This window comes from Ornithodoros turicata, chromosome 2 (assembly GCF_037126465.1).
Source record: "Ornithodoros turicata isolate Travis chromosome 2, ASM3712646v1, whole genome shotgun sequence".
NCBI lineage: Eukaryota > Metazoa > Arthropoda > Arachnida > Ixodida > Argasidae > Ornithodoros > Ornithodoros turicata.
In genome coordinates, this window is record NC_088202.1 from 46,899,034 (window position 1) to 46,918,174 (window position 19,141).

Sequence of the window (19,141 nt, forward strand, 5' to 3'; positions counted from 1 at the left end):
AGTCGAGGACATAGGTCTCAAGCTAATTCCTGTCTTCAGAAAAGGTGACAACTATGCTCCTTCTATCTACTAACCAGCTCCACCTTTTAGAGTTCCCTGTAAACTAATGGAGCACATCATATACTAGCACGTTGTCAACCATGTTGAGTCTATCAATTTCTTTTTTAAATTCTAGCATGGTTTTAGAAAAGAGTATTCAGGCAAAACTAACGTAGTGGAATTCGTTCACAACATTTTAAACTGTCTTGATTTCTGGGTCCACGTAGATGCAGTATTTTTTTATTTTGTAAGGGCTTTTGACATTGTGCTTTATGCTCGCGTGTTGGCCAAACTAGCCTAATTAAAATTTGATCCTGCTACCATTAACTGGATATGGAGTTTCTCAACTAACCGCAACTGTGGCAACAACTCGTGAGGAGAACCTATCATATCGCCACCGTGCAGCAATGTTATGTTATGTTACAATCGCTTCACATTTTAATCTAGTCAAAAGCAACACCTTTTGGTGATCGGTCTTGTATGATTACATGCCCCTCTGTTATGTAACACCACACTGGGTTCTTCAACTTATGAGAGAGAAATAAATGTATTGCCAAGTAAATTGTTTACAATGCTGGTTATTCCATTTCGCCACACTACCATAAGCAATTGATAGAGTAGTGGCCCAGGGTATGAAGCTCACCACTAATCATCATTCAAACGAAGTTCATACTGTAAAATCCTTTACTGAGAACACCGGCTTAACACAACAATTAAGAACAAAGAGACTAAACGTTTCGTTGCCTGTCCAGGTGGCGTCATCCCTACAACAGAGAACAATCAAAAACAACATCAAAGGAGTCACATTCGTGGTGCGCATTCCTTTCACCCAACGTGTTTCATACGCCATTTGGAGGGCACTGTGCCCATCAGGCATTTTGACTGTGCACATCAAGTTGAGTGCATAGAATGTGATGCAACCTACATTGCCGAGATAGACAAAAGACGTGGGACAAGATTAAAAGAGCACACAACGGGCGTTGCCAGGGCTACTAATGCTTAGCTTTACTAACCAGGACCGAATTAGTCTACGATTGCTGGCCTAAGGAACATATACTTAATTTTGATGGTGCAGTAACCTTTGCACATGACTAGCGATGGGGCCCTAGAAAGTTCTTAGGGTCCTGATGCGAATTAGATTCCTAGAGGCGTGATGCTTCAGCCTGTAATACAAACCGTGGCCCCCTATCGGATGCGTATGATGCCCTCTTAGATAGGCTGATGTGCTCGTCTTTGACCTCTGTTGTACTGATGATGCCACCTGGATAGGCGGCAAAACGCTTACGCTCTGTTTTTAATCGTTGTGTTGAGCGGTGTTTGCAGTAAAGGACGTTACAGTATGAGGTTGTCACCCGGCTTTCGGAATATATTTTCAAATAAAGTCGTTGTTTTACAAAGCTCAATACATTGCAGAAATCATTCTTATTGCCTATTGTTTAGGGGATACCATTCTTGCAGCCATATGCACTGAAGGGCCAACTTCAAAAATAAAGGCAATCTGATTCATGTTATTGCAGACATGGCACAGCGTATGCACGAGGTAGCTCCATTTCAGAAGCCTGAGAACACTCAAAGCAATTAGTGGGCTAGCATTAGATATGGTGTACAGCATTACGTATTTGCTTTTGCTAGGGCAACTAAGATGGGTGGATAGAAAGGCAGTTACAACCTGTTTCCACAAAAGACACTCAGACTCATTAGCAATTTCCTGCAAGAGAGCTAAGTCATTTCTAGATTATTAGAACATGGGTACCTGGTTATAAATAACAAGAATTCATCCACCAGAGGTCAATGTTTCACACACCCTGCTTTCCATCAAAACTATTAAAAGGTGCGACCCCCAAACCTGCGCAAAATTCCTGGAGAGTCTTCACTGGACACTGTTGCTGTCCCTCTCACCAGGTGCTCTCTATGAACCTGACTCACAGTTCCGGATGCACTGCCTGAGCTAACTTCAGCATGCTTTCCCAACACGAATGGTAACTGCTATGAGGAGTGTTGTACTTACTGAAAGCGATATGAAATGCTGTGCCTTGACAGGTAATGTTGATATCCTTCTTAAGACCGTAGAGGGATGTTCCTTGCTCCCTTTATTCCAAACCGCACTATGAGATGCAAGCCCACTTGCCACCAAGCAAATGAGTTGTGCCTCACAGTCAGGGCAATCAAGGGAATCAATCACTGAGGCTCAGAAAATCTGTTTTCCATCGGGATCTGATCAGGACTGAGCCGTGAGTAGCCCCGTAAAACCACCAGGATTCCTTAGAATTTTAGATGTGCCAGCTTTTATTTTCCTCCCCCTCCTTTTTTTATGTAGTAGCTGATTACTTTAGCTTTACTTGTACTGCTTTAGAGATTGAAGATGTGGAGATGATGTAGGAGGTGGAACTAGGCTTTAGGCACAGTGAGGCAAAGTGTGACTACATAGATTCTGGGAATGTTTATCTATCATTCACACAAAGAGAGGATAGGTGTTACAATAGATGTTACATCTTTTTCCGGTTTTGATATTTCTTTATTTATGAATTTACCTCAAAGGCCCTTGCAGGCATTACATGAGGGGGGACATCAACATGCGTCACTTAACAAATACGGAAGGTACAAGGAACATACATATTTGGAAGACAGACTCTGTTTTTCGTTTGTTCATCAGTCTTGCTGAAGAAATTGTTCACTGTAGCAACGGTACACAATCTCACAAAAGGAATGCTCATCTATCGTTCCGCAAGACTCATTAAAAAGGACTAAGTGTTGTGTTTCAACACAACATATTGAACCCATGAACCATGCATCACCCTGAGAGCTATACATCATCCTAAATACAGATGCTGAACTATTTTAAATGCGATAGACGAGCTGTGCGAAGAGGTACCTCCAGTTAGGATCTTGGGTACTTGAAGCCTGTGGCAGTTTCTGTGGGAAAGGCTTGCCAGATCCTCTTCACTGCACAGGCTGGGATGACCATGCTCTTGTTTTTTTCAAGCTTGTGCCATACTCACCTTGCAAACTGGCGATACGCAGTGTATCTGTATCGTCTACACAGATGTACATAAAATATAGTTGAGGCAAATAAGTAACCGGTTACAGTACAGTGTGTGTGCAGTGTCATTTCCACATGTACCTGAGAGCAACTGCAGTTTACCTGCCCACACCCTGTATATTATGACACATGTTGTGTTCTTTTAGAAACCAACATTGTTTTACTTTTCACCTAATCGACAATCAAGAACATTCAATATCGCTAAAAACCTACGCTAAAACCCTATGCACAGGGCAATACCTAAAAAGGTGACTCAGGACACAGCACACTGACAATTACAAAATTGCCTATATTGCTTTTCTCCAGTTCAGAGTTGTGTGTTGTATAGTCTTTTTATGTGCTGCGTCCTGTACTTGAGATTTTAGCGACTTTAAAGCAGGACCAAACCAGTTTTGAGCGCCCAAATTTTAACATCGTTCGACAAGGACACATGTGACTTGTGAATATAGTCTCTCGTAGGGTCGCGCTGCCCACGGAGTTCAAAATATGCCACCTTCAGGACAGTCATATTGAAGTATAGAAGTTGGAAATCTTCGTGGGTTGTAGTGCACTCGTACTGCAGTCATTCGGCAGTGTTTTCGAGCTCCTTGCAGCACAAGCATTCGATCTCCTTTGGCATTGACGCACCAGCCGCACCGGCACCATAAACAGCAAGTGCGCATTAAATATCGGGACACGAAATTTCAGAGAACGTTTACATGTTCGATCACAGTGTGCGTTAAAAAGCTCATCGCTTACCTGTCTGTCGAAGACAGGCGACTGATGCTCTTTGCTTCATCTGTGACCGATGTTCGTAGAGCCTTCGTCTCGCATTCGCGGCATCGGCGACGTTTCGAAAGCAAGGCTACCGAGCTGTTCAGCACGCAGAATTTCCTTCTCGATCGCAGAAAGGTCAGAAAAAAGTTCCGGGCTCGAAGTCTCCGCATTTCTTGCTTCGACGTCCATATTGAAGATCGCTTTCCGGACGGATGCCGCCGCTCTCACAAACTCACTAACAACAGAACTTCCGGTCCGGGGGCCCAATGACACATGGACCTCTTGCTTTCGTCACGCACACGGATATTGGAGGATGTCCACTACAAAGAGGCTAGATTTCGGCGCCGATTGCGCGAGTTGAGGAGGAAAAGCGAAGCCGGTTTTCGGCTCCCCGTTTGGCAAACTTTGCCGCCGCGCACAGCCAAAATATTTCGCGTGTGGCTCGGAGGCATATTATACCTTTGTAATAGATGCAAACGAAAGATTTGTTGAACTCCTGGTCAGAGTCACTTTAAAGGGTTAGGTAACCCTTTAAATACCATGCCAATGATCCGGACGGTGCCTAGGAGAAATATCAGCGGCTCTCGTCTTGAGGCAATTCCCTTTATACTTCCTTATACTGGTTCGCTGGATTTCTACCAGTCTACGTACTGCTGATGTTGTGCTGATGTTGTGTTATTTCGGAAAGGGGAAGCTCAGATCCTAAGGGTCAGTCGGGCTGCACCAAGGGAGATTAATTTGCTTTTGTCATGCTATACATGTCACATCACTGCGGCATGTATAGCATGGCAAAAACAAATTACTCTCCCTTGGTGCACCCCGGCTGACCCTCAGGATCTGCGCTTCCCCCTTTCCGAAACAACAGGGAGCTCAGATTCTGAAAACCAAGTTTAAGTCCTGTGCTGGCAGATCTCATATCTGCTGAATACACTTTGTCTAGTGAGGAGTACAAAAAACAGTTAGAGTAGCAGCCTCGTGAAATCTCGTGAAATCTCGTGTGCATGTGATGTAGGACATACTTTCCACAGTATGCCCACAAGCTATACAGATGATCATCTACATTTTAGATTAAATCCAAAATAATGCTTGTATCTCATGGCTGAGTTGAGACATGTGCCGTTGGAGATAAGGAGGTGCAATAGTAAAATTTGGAGTTCTCTCACACAAAAATAAGATGCAATAAGCAATAGTGAAATAGATACAATTACATTATCTGGCGCAGCGATTCAGCGTAACCTCTCTGCATCCAACCATTCTCTCTGCCGTGCAGTAATATTTTGAGAGCTGACGAACTAGATTTTGTTTCCTTCTTGAGTCGAACAAGACAATAGAACCCTTGTTGAAGGGCCCATCTTGCGCCAACAGCAATACTCACGTCATAATAACAACAAGAAGCACATGGCTGAAAGCAACAACTGCCTGCAGTTGTGGCATCCAGAGCACATGGTCAAGTCAGCCCTGGGTAGAAAATAAGTCACTGGGAAGCACCCTCCTGTGCTCAGCCATTCTCTTTTAGGGCATGAATGTTGCAAAGGCGCTTCGCATGTTTGACATAGGAAAGTGTCTACCCTGACGAAATCACATGCAGTATTTAAAGGCACAAAGCAGCATTTCTTATTTCTTGCTGTGAATGACATGAGTGTATTAATGTGGTACAACTTTGGACGGTACAAGTCTCATGTTCGTAACTGTTTCTATTTCCTACATGTAATTAAGACTTAAGCACACTGAGAGGCGAAACTTTGATGCTGTCTTGTGTGTCTTTTGTTGTAGTGTTGTCAAATTCTGTACAGGGCTTGTAATTCTTATTATCCCATCATATTTGTTTAAATACTGTGGTAATGATGAGGACAGTGCACAGAAGGACAACAGTCAAAATATTGGTAGCTGTCCTCCAGAAGCACTTTCCTTCACATTTTCCAGCACTTTCCTTCACACGGGACACGAAGACAAGCACAAGAGTTCTCAGCTGAGAACTCTTGTGCTTGTCTTCGTGTCCCGTGTCTCTCGATTATTCGTTCCTTCATCATCATGCACCAGTTAGTCTGCGCCCTATCGCTTTTATCGAAGACATGGACAGCAGGAATGAGACAGGTCTCAATGTTACGCTGCCTGACATGAGTTACAACTGGACTGATCAGAAATATTTACTTGCAGCTTGTTAGTTTACAACATGAGATTGCTGTGGAGCAAAAGGATGCAAAGAGCAGCAATTTATATGAAAGAAGCCTGCACCAAATAGAATAAGTGTGCGAACACATGTACACTCACATAATTTCCATGTCCTACGAATACAGGCAGTCATCTTCAACCAGTAAGAGACAGGGGCACAAACATGCACAACAAGACTATCTACTTCACTATTGCAACTGCGTGACAGAATACAACAAATACATATCTTTTACTTGAAGAAAAATTGAAGAACACAGGCGCAAGACCTGGAAAATCTGGGATCTCTTCTGGAAAAACTGTGGGCAGCTTCTTCTAGTAATATTTTACTTAGCTGCTAGTAAAGCAGATTGTCTTGCTGTGCGTGTTCGTGTCCCTGTCTCTTCCTGTTGGAGGATGGTCGTTCAGTACAAACTACTCCACTTCGCAAGTTTGCTCCGAATACAGGCAAGTAGCAAAACTCATAGTGTCACCAATATACTGCATTGTAAAAAAAAAAGGTATCCATAGTAAGGTAAGTTATAACATGTAAATGGAATATGTTATCCTTCTGAATCTGTTAGTACCGTCATATGGCGATTGGACGAGCAACAGCACGTCCAGGTAGCCCCAGATCCAGCTGGTGAATCATAGACACCTGTGAGAAAAAAATCCTTAAACCCTTAAATCTGCTGTCTCAATTAAAAAGGGTAAAAGCACTAAAATATACCTTGTGCCATGATGATCAACAGCTGTAAAATGAATAATTTCTACCGAGTAGCTTTCGTGCAAAAAAAAATCAAGAAAATCCGGCCCTGAATTCGAATGTTCCAACTTTGCCGTGTTTGCACGGTTTTTCTCCCAGGTGTTTTTCTCCCATTTCTCCCAGGTGTTAAAACATATTGTAGTGAAATTTTTTGATGATTTAGTATGCCTACAGGCCAGCTGTCAGAGCGCAAATTTTGGCGCGCAGGTGCAATGCCGTGTGCTATAAAAATGGCGAACATGCTCTCTCGCGCAGTTTTATCCCAATTTCGACGCGTGTTTTCTCTGGCTATAGATGTTCCTCATTGCCATACATGGTATCACCTTACTCAGCTTTCGATGCTCTTTCATCTGATATATCTGTCGTGCGTATATCTCTTACAGGCATGTGCTGAAACAGGCAAATGTTTAGGCATAGTTCGAAGAAACAAGGATTTTGCGCGTCCATTTCTCAAAAAGGCCCCTTTTGATTTCATTTATATTTTGTCAGGACATGGTCCGATGTTAGAACTTTCATCTGACTTGAAAAAATGCTGATTCAAAAGAAGTACAGTGGCGATTAGAGCGTTAAAATGCGGACGTACGGGCCGGAGCCCGGCTGGCGGGACAGCGGGATGGCGTGCCTCCTGTAGTTGCGTTCCCGTGTTTGGGCAAAGCTGCCTGGCCTTAGCGTCACATGAGCTATTCGTCGGCAAACATTTGACGTCCTGATCGAGAAAGAATTCGCACCTCGGAGTTCGTTATTTCCCACAACGCATCTGAATAAAATCGCACGTTGCCGAAAAGCGGTCTTTCAACGACTAAATTGTCAGCAAAGGCCAGCGTACATGGAGGTACGCATACTGTACAAATAAATATCGAGTTGGGAGTTTTCTTTCTTCAGGGTTCCCAGAAGTTCCTGCGAAGCTTGCCTTACTTCATTTTTAAGTTATGCAGAGGGCTTCAAGCACAAAATGCGTGGTCTCTGCTGAAGTTTCCTCTCAGAGCTAAGGACGTGGGCGGGTTCTCACACTTGTCATAATCAAAAATAACAAAGACGGTTAAGAGCATCAGCTGTTTACTATATACATTAAAAACAAGACTTTCGTGCAGTAGGCTGCACTTCTTCAGGTTTGAGGACCTGTTACAAGTGGTGAAGCATATATCAAAAACCAGTCACATGGTACAAGAGAAAAGGGTAAGGGTGAAGAGAAATACAAACGCGATACAAATATCAACAAAAAAAAGAATTGAAAAACAAAACGCATTCATTTTCATTTTTTTTTGTTGATATTTGTATCGCGTTTGTATTTCTCTTCACCCTTACCCTTTTTTCTTGTACCATGTGACTGGTTTTTGATATATGCTTCACCACTTGTAACAGGTCCTCAAACCTGAAGAAGTGCAGCCTACTGCACGAAAGTCTTGTTTTTAATGTATATAGTAAACAGCTGATGCTCTTAACCGTCTTTGTTATTTTTGATTTTGCATCGCCGGAAACTTCCACATTGTTTTTCTTCACGTTCTACTTGTCATAATATTAGAGACGCCCAGAGCAAAGTCATACGGCAGAAAATACTAATCCACCTTGCAAGACGCACACATTGCACTTCGATTTCGCTGAAAACTGGACAGTAGCTATGCCTAGCGAAATACAAGCGATACAAAAAAATTCACTACAGTATCTTTTAAAACCTTGTCCAAAGTACTTGGCCCATGGAGTTCTCCTGCTCATCATTGCCGAGCACGTCGATCTGTTTTTGCTTTCATGCAAGCCACTGGACTCGTCGAAGAGCTCTAAATAGAACTCCGACCTGTCGTCGCTTCGCGTTCATCATAATTCAACCTCTCATAATAACCGCTGTGAAGTGGGGTAGGGTCCCGTGGCTACCACGGGGAAACATGCCATGTCATCACCACTTCTCCATTTATTGTTGTTGTTGTATCTTAATTTCTATTTTTTCCCTGTCACAGGCAAGAGAGCACGTTGTAAAATTAACCGACGGGGTACGGTATTTGGGTATTCCGACCGCGCATGCCGCTTACTCGCACATTTCTTCTTCTTCTTTTTTTTTTTTTTTTTCAGTCAAGCAGGTCATAATTTTGTCAAAGGGTCCATTCTACTCGTGTGTTTGGATTTAATTATTTGCTGCAGTAATCTATATCAGCAACAACTTACATGACGATTATGTATGAGGACCTTCGTTTCGTGACTTGTGGCCCGCTATCTCTGTGAAGTGAGCCTCAATAACATGCGTGCGCACTGATTACTGGTAGGATTTGTGGTGTTTGATTCTGATTTTCACACGTTCGGCGTGCAAAATCGTCTCTGATCCGTGATTATTTCGCCCGGCCACTACCTGCTTTTGATGGTGGCATTTTAAATTGGAAGACAGTTGGTGGAAAGGACTGTCCCAAGTACATGGTGAACGCATTGCTCCCAGGCTCTAGATGGGCCGCTTCTTGATGAAGCAGGACTAAGGTTAACCTCGGTATATCCTAAGCATAGACCTTGTAATCTGACCCTGTGAGAGATGGGAGCGTGGTTGTTTACGATTTTTGCTGGACATGATTTCACTTCTTCTGTCCATTGTACTTCCAAATGAAGACAATGGAAATAAACTGAGCAAGCCGAAGCGCTGATTCTGGAGCTTAATGGAGTACTAACCATTTCCACCCACCGCGTGAAGATGGTGGCGGTCTACGTTTATCTGTGCTGCTTTTCGCTAAATACCGAAAACCAGAAGCTCTGTACCTACTGACTTAACCTGAATGGCAGAATATTTCAAATTGTCCAGCACTTCTTCTTCCTCCGCCTTTCTAGTACACACTAGTGACTTTTCTATTATGCACCAAATTTTATTTCCCTTGTCGCCTTCGCAATGGCAGCTATAATTGGCAATAGGGCTTTTCGAAATATACCAGAAGAGGAGAATTCTCGTGTTCCTAGTCTGTTTATCAAGGTTCGGAACCACACATGGTCCATCGTTCGTCGAACATGTGCCTAACGAAGAGATGCATTTAGTCGAACACCGCCCTTGCATGACATTCAGTCATGGTAAAGGTCGCGCCACAAACAAGTTTTGATATCAAGTAATTCAGTTGTTCAGGGTATGATTTTTTACATTTTCTTGTGAGTGTACTAATGTGCCATAACTGACATCGCGTGCTGATATCTTGATCGCGAGTGTGCGATAAGTCATAATGATTCGTGTGAAGTCCGTCTGGCGACGTGATCATCTGCGATCGTCAACTTTTGTCGCCTGGAGCAGTTTGATTATTTCAAGCTCCCGAAAATATGGGGATCACGGTGTTGCCATAGAAGGCGTGATATCGGCCTTCGAGTGAGTTCGTACCCTATTGATAATAACGCCTGAGGTTACCTGAGAGTCTGAGGCCTTGAGGTATTGTGGGACATCTGAGGTTTTGAGGTTGCCTCAGAGCCTGAGGTCCTGAAGTAACCTCAGAGCTTGAGGCCCTGGGGTTACCTCAGGTGCTGAGGTTTCCACAGAGCGGAACTCAAGACATAAACAACAGCGACCACCCGTAGCACCACTTCGTGTTCACATACGTTTTATTGTGCGTAGAGTATCGCCCTCGGCGATGAAACTCCCCACCTATCATCCTGAAATAAAGTTGTTGTTGTTGTTTACTTTCTATTGTATTTCAGGTCACCAGACTCTAAAGGTTTTTCCAGACACTTTAATTTGTCGTTCATGTATCGCACATAATCTCCTAATTTTCTTTTTGGTTTCTTCGCCTTGCCCTGCACTTGAAGCACAGTAGGTATATGAACCTAGAAATGAAATTCAGTTCATGCATACGATAACCAAAGAAATAATAAAAAATAATACACTAAACGCCGAATAATGATTACCAAATTACTGAGCATGTACGAAAGTAATTTGCTCTCCGCGGTAACAAACTATAATACCCGTATTCACCAGTCGACTTAAACCATTGGTTTCGTGACGTCGGGTTTAAATTGATCACGTGATCTCTCCGGCTATGAAGGGCCATCCAAAGGGTTGACAACAACGCATGTGCATTATTCACATTGTCACGCGACGGTCGAGGGGAGGGAGAAAGCACCAGACGACAGGACTGCGAAGGAGGGAATGCTCCTGTTTTTTTATTTTTATTTTTTGATTATGAGGTTGTTACGGAAGATAACTTGAGATGGCGCTGCTGCAGGTGGTTGCGGGTTGCGGATCAGGTTGTCGGTAATTGGTGGTTAGAAACACCTCTGTATCTGTTAATGACAAGCTCCGCAAGATACGGTTGTTATGATCGCAAAAAAAGGTGTACATAAAGAGCATTTGCCATGTTATTTGAAAGACAGCAGTAGGTATCATCACGGAGGTAATCGTTGTGCTATTGTCAGTGTTTGGTCGTCGAATGTGGTTGCGTGTAATAATTTCATCCGCATCGACCATCGCTTATTTATCGTCTGTTGTGCGATCTGTGTGGTGAACTGCAACGATCAAGATTGCCTCTCGATTGCTGGGGCATTCCAGGAGCGTCCTTTATAGGCTTTCGAGCCTGGTGTAATGTGCACAACGTGTGTGCAAGTGTTTGATCACTGTAGACTATGTAAACAGAAAAAAAGTTGATGCAAGGGTGGCCTTATGCTGCATGGGACTCCCACGCGCACAACTTTTACGGTGTTATCGTTCTAAGAAATCGACGTAGTACTTTCAACGTGTCACAAACCTGCATCGCGTTAGAGTATCTCCTTGCTGGCTGTGTTTTGAGCGTAACTCATACGGAAAACGTACTCAAGGAGCTGCCTTGTTACGTCCTCGTCCTGTGTGTGTGTATATATTTCGTTTGTCTGTTTAGCGCTGTTTTCGTCATGTTCCCAGGGCGTCCTTGCTTGTGAGCGTGGAAGTGTCGTGACCCCTGTCAGTGCGGTGCGCTGCTGTGCTTAACCCTGACCTCTTTTATTTCTGCATTTCAGCATATCAGATTATTGTACAAATCAGTAAGAACTAAATTGATTGTTCGATTCAGCCCACAAAGATTCATCGTTACGTTCGTTTTGACTGTCTCTTGCTCTGATGAAATTTCACGAAACAGGAACATACCTAATGTATATATTTGTCATTAGAGTTACTAAGCATATTTGTCATCTGATATGATGCATTTGACATTGTTAAAATAAACGGCCGCACTTTAATGCCATTACACTATATCTGAGCCATTTAGAATTTGTAGTTTATTGAGACCATGTACACAAAATATAGATTCTAAATGAACCAAATATCTCATAAAGAAGGAGGTGTTATACCAGTTTCAAGAGTGGTGTTTCAAGGATGGAGCAAACAGGAATGGACCAAAGAAAACACATACAACAGCTGCAACATCAGCTACAAATAAGCCTGTGCTGCTATTTTGTTCAATAATCGCATTGTGCTTATTTCTTCAATGTCATATATTATTGAGGGAACACTATTACACAACTGGTTGAGGACTTACATATTCTCCATGCTTATTCATTACAAGCTTCTCTCTCAACTTCATACCGGCATTGTAAATTTCACTAGCATTATCATTGCACCATTACATGCCAAACCATCACCACCACCAATGCCTAAAAACTCCCTACAGCTCACGCCATGCCATGCTAAAATACCGCTACCAACAGCACATCATGCACTAAACAAGTGTAGGAAAGCGGGGTATGTCGTACGAATTATGGTGTGTAGACAGCCAGAAGACGCGGACAGAAGAACAATGACACGGACGACTGCATCATGCACTACGCTCTGTGAAATCACTCCTTATTTAAGTTTTTATTTTAGGATTCTTGTTCAGAAAGAATTTGCGTAGTGATGCAGTTAGTTATCACTTCACTCTAACACAGATCACTCAACTTTGACTGAGAAATGACGTAACAGGCCTGTGTGATGCCATGAGAATGATAACTGCCACTGTATAATTGCGTAAACTTATTTTGTTAATTTTTATTTCAGCAGCTCTTCACCGCTTGCTTGGCATTTTTTTAGTTTCCAGTCATGGAATAGTTCTAGGAGTATTTTCCCAGTTTTCCATGCTTTACTGGATTGCAGACATCCTGAGATATACACGATAATTCGAGCAACTAGGCATTCGAGGATTACATGTTTGTATCGCTAACTTTTGAGACCTGCCTCGACTAATTCTCGTTCTTTACACAGATGATGCTCTGAAAAATTATTGCGCGGGCTGCATTTCTGCACTGTGTGGTTATGCAGTTTGGCAGTACAGCTTCGTATTGAGAGATTGTGCTATTTCTTGTGAAACAACACAGTGGAATATCAAAGTAAGGCACACCTAAAGGTGCTCATTCTAGCATGAAATCTCTGTAGTCACCGATCATTGTCTGCTAGCTTTCTGTATTAATCTATAGCAGACAGTAAGACGAAGTTCGCAATGGACAAATGTACGTAATGCAATTAAGCTCACACAAAGAAAGGAAAAGGAAATCAAGTGCATCCTAGCTACAATGTGATGTATTACTTTTATTAAAATTTACGTGATTGTATATCTTTCTTCCACAATTTCAGTTATTTTTTTAGCCACTTTGGTAGTTGTCACTTTGTAGAGGCCGACATATTCATCCAGTTGTGCCGGCACAAATCTATGCAACTGGACAATTTAATGCAGTGAGCATGGTGTACTGCGTCATGAAGGACAAAGTTTGGGAGCTGATGTATGGGACATAACACTGAATATGTAGTAAAATAATATAGATGCCTCTTCATGACTAACCATCTAACTTCAGTAACGAGTGATGAACATGGTCTTCAGGCAACTTCAGGAAATTAATACATGATGTATGGGGAGATGGTTTGCAAGATATACCAGCACCCAAAACAATAGTTTCACAGGTTCCGGGCAAATGCATTACGTTGGCGCACCAGATGAGCATGTAATTATTTCGTTCCACTTTTCTGAACTTTATGCACCCATAAGGGTGCAATAGAAAATGCGGGAGGAGAGGGGGGTTCCAAAAAGAAAATAGAAGTAGTGTGAATTTCCCGTTAGAAAGAAATTAAAAATTCCACACACACAACTACAAGAGTTATGAACCTATGGTGAAGCAAGCTCTTACAGAGACGTGTTTTTCGTGTGTTTCATGAATGTCAGTTGTGTTGGGGATGGCATGGTATGCGATAATGCCAGATAATGCCAGCCACAAATTTGTGTAGCAGTAAATTTTCTTCACATGTGGCTTTGAAGAACTGCTTACTTGAAATAAAATAAATAACCAGGTGTGACACATATACAATCATATGTCACAGGCATTTGGTACCAGTCATTCAGTGAAAGTAGTCTTCATAAGATGCCACATATTCTCCTGGTGACGATGAGGGTGAAGGAAGCTTTGGAGAAGGATGGTTGTCTCGTATTGCAACTGCATTCAGGCACTGTTTCGAGTGACAGATCCATAGATGTTAAAATGATTTGTCATGACGCTGATGACACACCCTTAGTTACATCCGAAATTTTTTACCATGGTATTCCCATATTCTGTATACCCTCCACTCACTGCTTTAGGAGTGGAGTGCGAGTCAAGGCAGAGGAGAGCTGGTGTGAAATGGGAGTACCCATTCAGCATAGATATTGTACAGGGCATGTCATACGGGAAAAAACGTGGACACTTAGCATGCACATATGCATATTAGAAGTGGATATTGGTTTGGTTCACTATTTCTGAATTCAGCTATTCAGAACATGTAGAAGACGGGCACAACGCCAAATTAGAGGCATTGTGGCATTCGCGATAAATAGAAGCATGTGGATGCGGATGTATATTATAGATTATGTAACATGATTCCATAGGAATATGTTTTCCCATTCTTAAGATTTACCTGTACAGGATATGAGACTACACAACAAGAGTGCACTGATCACACCAGTGTAAAGCTGCAGTGTCGTCAAGTAATTTTTAACAGTCCTGCTCACAAAAATGATGCAGAACAGCATGCATACATTTTAGCTTGAAAGAAAACCCTTGAGCTTCAGGAGACACAAAAGGTACACTGTTTTTTTGTTTAGTGCTATATTCACACTCAACACCTGAGTACATGGATAAACTCTGTGGCCATATGATAGCTATTAACAGCATAAAAAAGGGAGAGCTAGTGTAACATGGGTGCATGTTTACCCTGCTTTACTACTGTCATCTATATCCACACTGAACACATGCGCACAGAAATGAACTGTGCAGCCATACGGCAGCTGTCTATAACGTAAAAGAACGATAGCTACTGCTAACATGGGACCGTGCTCTTCCACGTTCTCGTGTGCTCAGTATATATACAAACGGCTGCACTGGCAGGACAAATCTGTACCCATGCTAACAGAAGCTAACTTTCTTTTAAGTAGTTGACAGCAGTCATGTGGCCATGTACAATATTTCCATGCACTCATGCTGCAGTTATGGTAGAACCACATTTCTATTTTGATGTTACATGTACCAGCTGGCTACTATTATAATTGTCAATACCATCTATTGATAAGCCTGTAGCCTATGTTTTGTTATATCTCTCTGGAAGGTGTTATATGCAGTAATTGTAGTTGATCTAATTTTCTTTCTAATCTATAGATCTAATCAATGTAAGTTTTTTTAATTAACTTTAAGTGCAGTACAATGCGAGCAAGGGAGCTCAAAGTTTCTGTACACATTGCCCTTGATTCCTATGCAATTCAGCTCTTTTATATAGCTCAGATATATTAGTGGAGTCAGCATGTGGAATGTAGCAAGAATTGTTTTTCCTTGTGCGCCACTGCTCACTCATGTTCTCATGTGATGTCACCAACTAATTGAGCAGGGTATCGAGAGTGCATGACTCTATGAAAAAAGTCATCCTTGTGGAACTATGTAATAGCCTTTGTTGTCTGAATATAAACAAAAATCTCAGGAATACAAAGTTGCTGCGACGAATAAGTCCATAACAGATAATTTTTGAGAAAGTACTCCAGAATATCTGTGCTTATACAATGCACAAAAACTGTCAGTGATTGGTTATGGTTATGTACCTGCAATAGTTAACCTAAAAAGTAATGATGCTTCCGAAAGGTCTCCAGCCTCCTTTAGCACACTGCTGTGTAGTGTCTTTTGCAGAAGCAGCCCTACAAAAGCAGATCTACCGTTACCAGACGATAAATCAAAATAGAAGTAAGCAGCTGTCTTTTTGAATGTTTTCCAATGTAGCAGTAGTAACACAATACCTGAAGAACTGTTTTTCATTGGTCTCCTCTGCTGTGGCATGCTGAAATAAGTAAAACACACATTTCAGTTTCATCTATGCTTACATGTAAATCCAGGGAAAATGGGAACCTCGTTCGGTTTTGCTCCGGTATTTTCATAATCTGGGGACGCAAAATCTGCTCAAATTTCCTGTTCAGTGTAGTGCAACAACATGCAATATTCCCATGCCTCGATAGTATCCACACAACAGCAGCAAGACGCTAATGCACTTTATCATCAGTCCTATTGCACGGTTAAATGTCCTTGGAGATAAGACACGCTACAAAGAGATGATAGATACTAGGATGGTTAATAAACATGCGAGTGGATAAACGCCCCTCAATTTCTCCATCGGGGATCGCAACAACCATCTAACAAATTATTGTTCTTACTGTGCAATGACAGGGGTGCTTACAGTGTGTATCACAGGAGATGACGCTCATAATAAGCGCCAGCGCAGCCAGCACTATGCTTTGTTTTTGAAGATGCACATTGACGTTCGGCCATCCGCACGCTCTATTGGTCCATTGAATTGGTATCTGGATTTTGTCCAGTGGTTCATGTCGATGTCAGGTCTTTGACCACACTTTGACGGTGCTTTTACGTTTACCATGCAAGAGCTTGCAATAGCGCCTTTTAAAAACAACTGCTGCATTTCGTGATCCCGGTCAAGCGTTACGCCGCTTTCTTTGCTAACCGTGCATTTAAACCGATTCTGCTTAATTTTTACCAGTAGACTAGATAGTTTTTTCAGTACACGTTCACAGTTGCAACGTACTTAGGCCGACGTTAAGCTAGCCCCTCCCGTAGTTTAAAATACGTCCCGTTCAAATACATGGGTCTTAAACCACCGGTTTAAGTAGCTTGGGTGGATGATCGAATTGGAATATTTGAAGCGAATATTCGTCCCCTGGCGATAAAATCCATCTCCTGGGCGCTTCTAGCAACTGTATCAATCAAAACTTACCCAAGATTTGATGAAAAATTCTTCGTGAACCGGGGATTAGGCCTACCGGTCACAACCGCTTCTGGCAGACCCTGGCGAAATGCGCATGCGCCGTGCAGGAAGCTCGCTATGTGCGGTGCCATCGGCTTCACAGCAGCACGTTGTAGAGCGTGGGGTGGTGATCCAGGATTGGCGAACGAAAGTATCACGTGATCGATTTAAACCCGACGTCACTAAACTAATGGTTCAAGTAAGTTGGTGAATACCGGTATAAAAGTCCATTACTGTAAATTGCAATACTCAAAACGCAGACGGCTTTCACCATTGGCCTATGTGGAGTCTCCAAATAAGCTTAGTAGCTCTATGCATGTCAAGAATGATATAAAAAGCAACAGAGGCACAGAAATTCGGTGGCAATAGCATACCGTTCAAGATATACACTCACTTCATCCCGCATTTGCTGCGGCTCCGGCTCACGCCTTGAAGGTTATGCGCTATCGTTCGCTGCCGGCCCTGGCAACATCCCCAGTGCCTACCACGACACATGCAGTCTGTCTCAAATGTGTCGCAGGGAATCTGAAAATACGATTTCACAAATATTCCAAATTCAAAGTTGCATCTACTTCTGAAGTATCAGTTTCCATTCACAAAATATTCAAGCAAATGGTTTCTTTGATGCAAAACACACGTACGCACGCACGCGCATACGACAAAATCAATATGCAAGAAATAACCTTCACGTACCTTGCTGAAAGAAGCCTCCACGCGGTTTTTCGCTATAGGGCTTTTGCACTGAAGTCTGCACAGCGCCATTTCGGGCCCAAACGGCCGTGGGTTTTGCATGGTGTGTCAAACGGTATGGTGCCAAGGAAGCTACAAAACCTGTCTGAACTCAACAGAAAAAGCGGTGCTTCTTGAAAAGCGCGAACAACTCGAAACCCTGTACTTGAAAGCAGGGGTCGGAACCGGAACTGAACCGTAACCGAAAGCCGCAAAAAAACGTAATTTTTTGCCGAACCGAAACCGAACCGAACCGTAAAAATTTTTTCTCTCTCCTTGAACGAACCGGAACTGAACCGAAAAAATATGATGCGGTAACCGGTTCGCGAGACGGTAAAAACCAGTGATGGCCAGTAGTTAACTAGATGTAGTTAAAATACTAGTTAAACTACCTGATTGTAGTTAAAAAGTAGTTATCAACTACTTGCAGAAATGTAGTGGCAACTACTAGTTAAACTATCTTAAGTAGTTAACTACAGTAGTTAGGTTACTGAAGGCGCAAACTACTTCCGATTTTGCCGCAAGCTTTACGGCACGATTGTGCTTCCGACTTTTACCTTGAGCTACTTGTTTGATGAGAACGGAGGTGCAGAGCAATTGTGTCGTGCCTGTGTACTATATCTTCACTCTTAATGCTTGTCTAGTGAAGCCTCATTTGATTTGCTGTCAAATAATTCTGCAACTTAGTTTATCGCGTAGGCACAGAAAGAGTCCCGCCGCAAGCTTTGTGTTTGACGATCGTAGCAATGGCTTGAGCCAAAGTTCATTATTGCTTGTGATTCATGTTTAGGTGTCCAAGAACAATACAAGGGATTGGTGATGTCGGACAATGTTAAGTAGTTATAGATGTAGTTAGACTACATTGCAGTAGTTAAAAAAGTAGTTTTAACTACTCCCCTGAAAAGTAGTTGAACTACTAGTTAAACTACTCAATCACAAAGTAGTTAGCAGTAATAGTTAAACTACTGTAGAAGTAGTTAGTGGCCATCACTGGTAAAAACGCCTATACCTTTCCTCTCGGCTGCCGCGCATAAGCTCCCTGCACCGCTCGGAATCTTGCCGAATTTATAGAACAGACAAATTAATAAACTAAGAACTGGTTAGTCCATGTACCTCCTACAGCTTCACCTCCAAAAGGTTCACGGCATCCCTGTACATTTTTGTAACTCGAGGTGTAAAAAAAGATGTGCTACACGACAGCTACATTTTGTATTATTGCCTCGGCGGCTTCCTTTCATTCAGCACCGCAGTGTGAAGGCGGCGTAAATTTTAATAGTTCACAGTGACATCCACAAGTAACGCAGACCTCTAGCGACGAAAGGAAAGAGGCTGGCGTGTGGCCCAGAGCCTGGAGGAAGGGAACACAGGAGCGGCCTCCCGCCCTCTTTTCAACGGGGAGCGTGCTGGCCTGCGAATGGGACTCTGCGATACACCTATCTACCACATGACC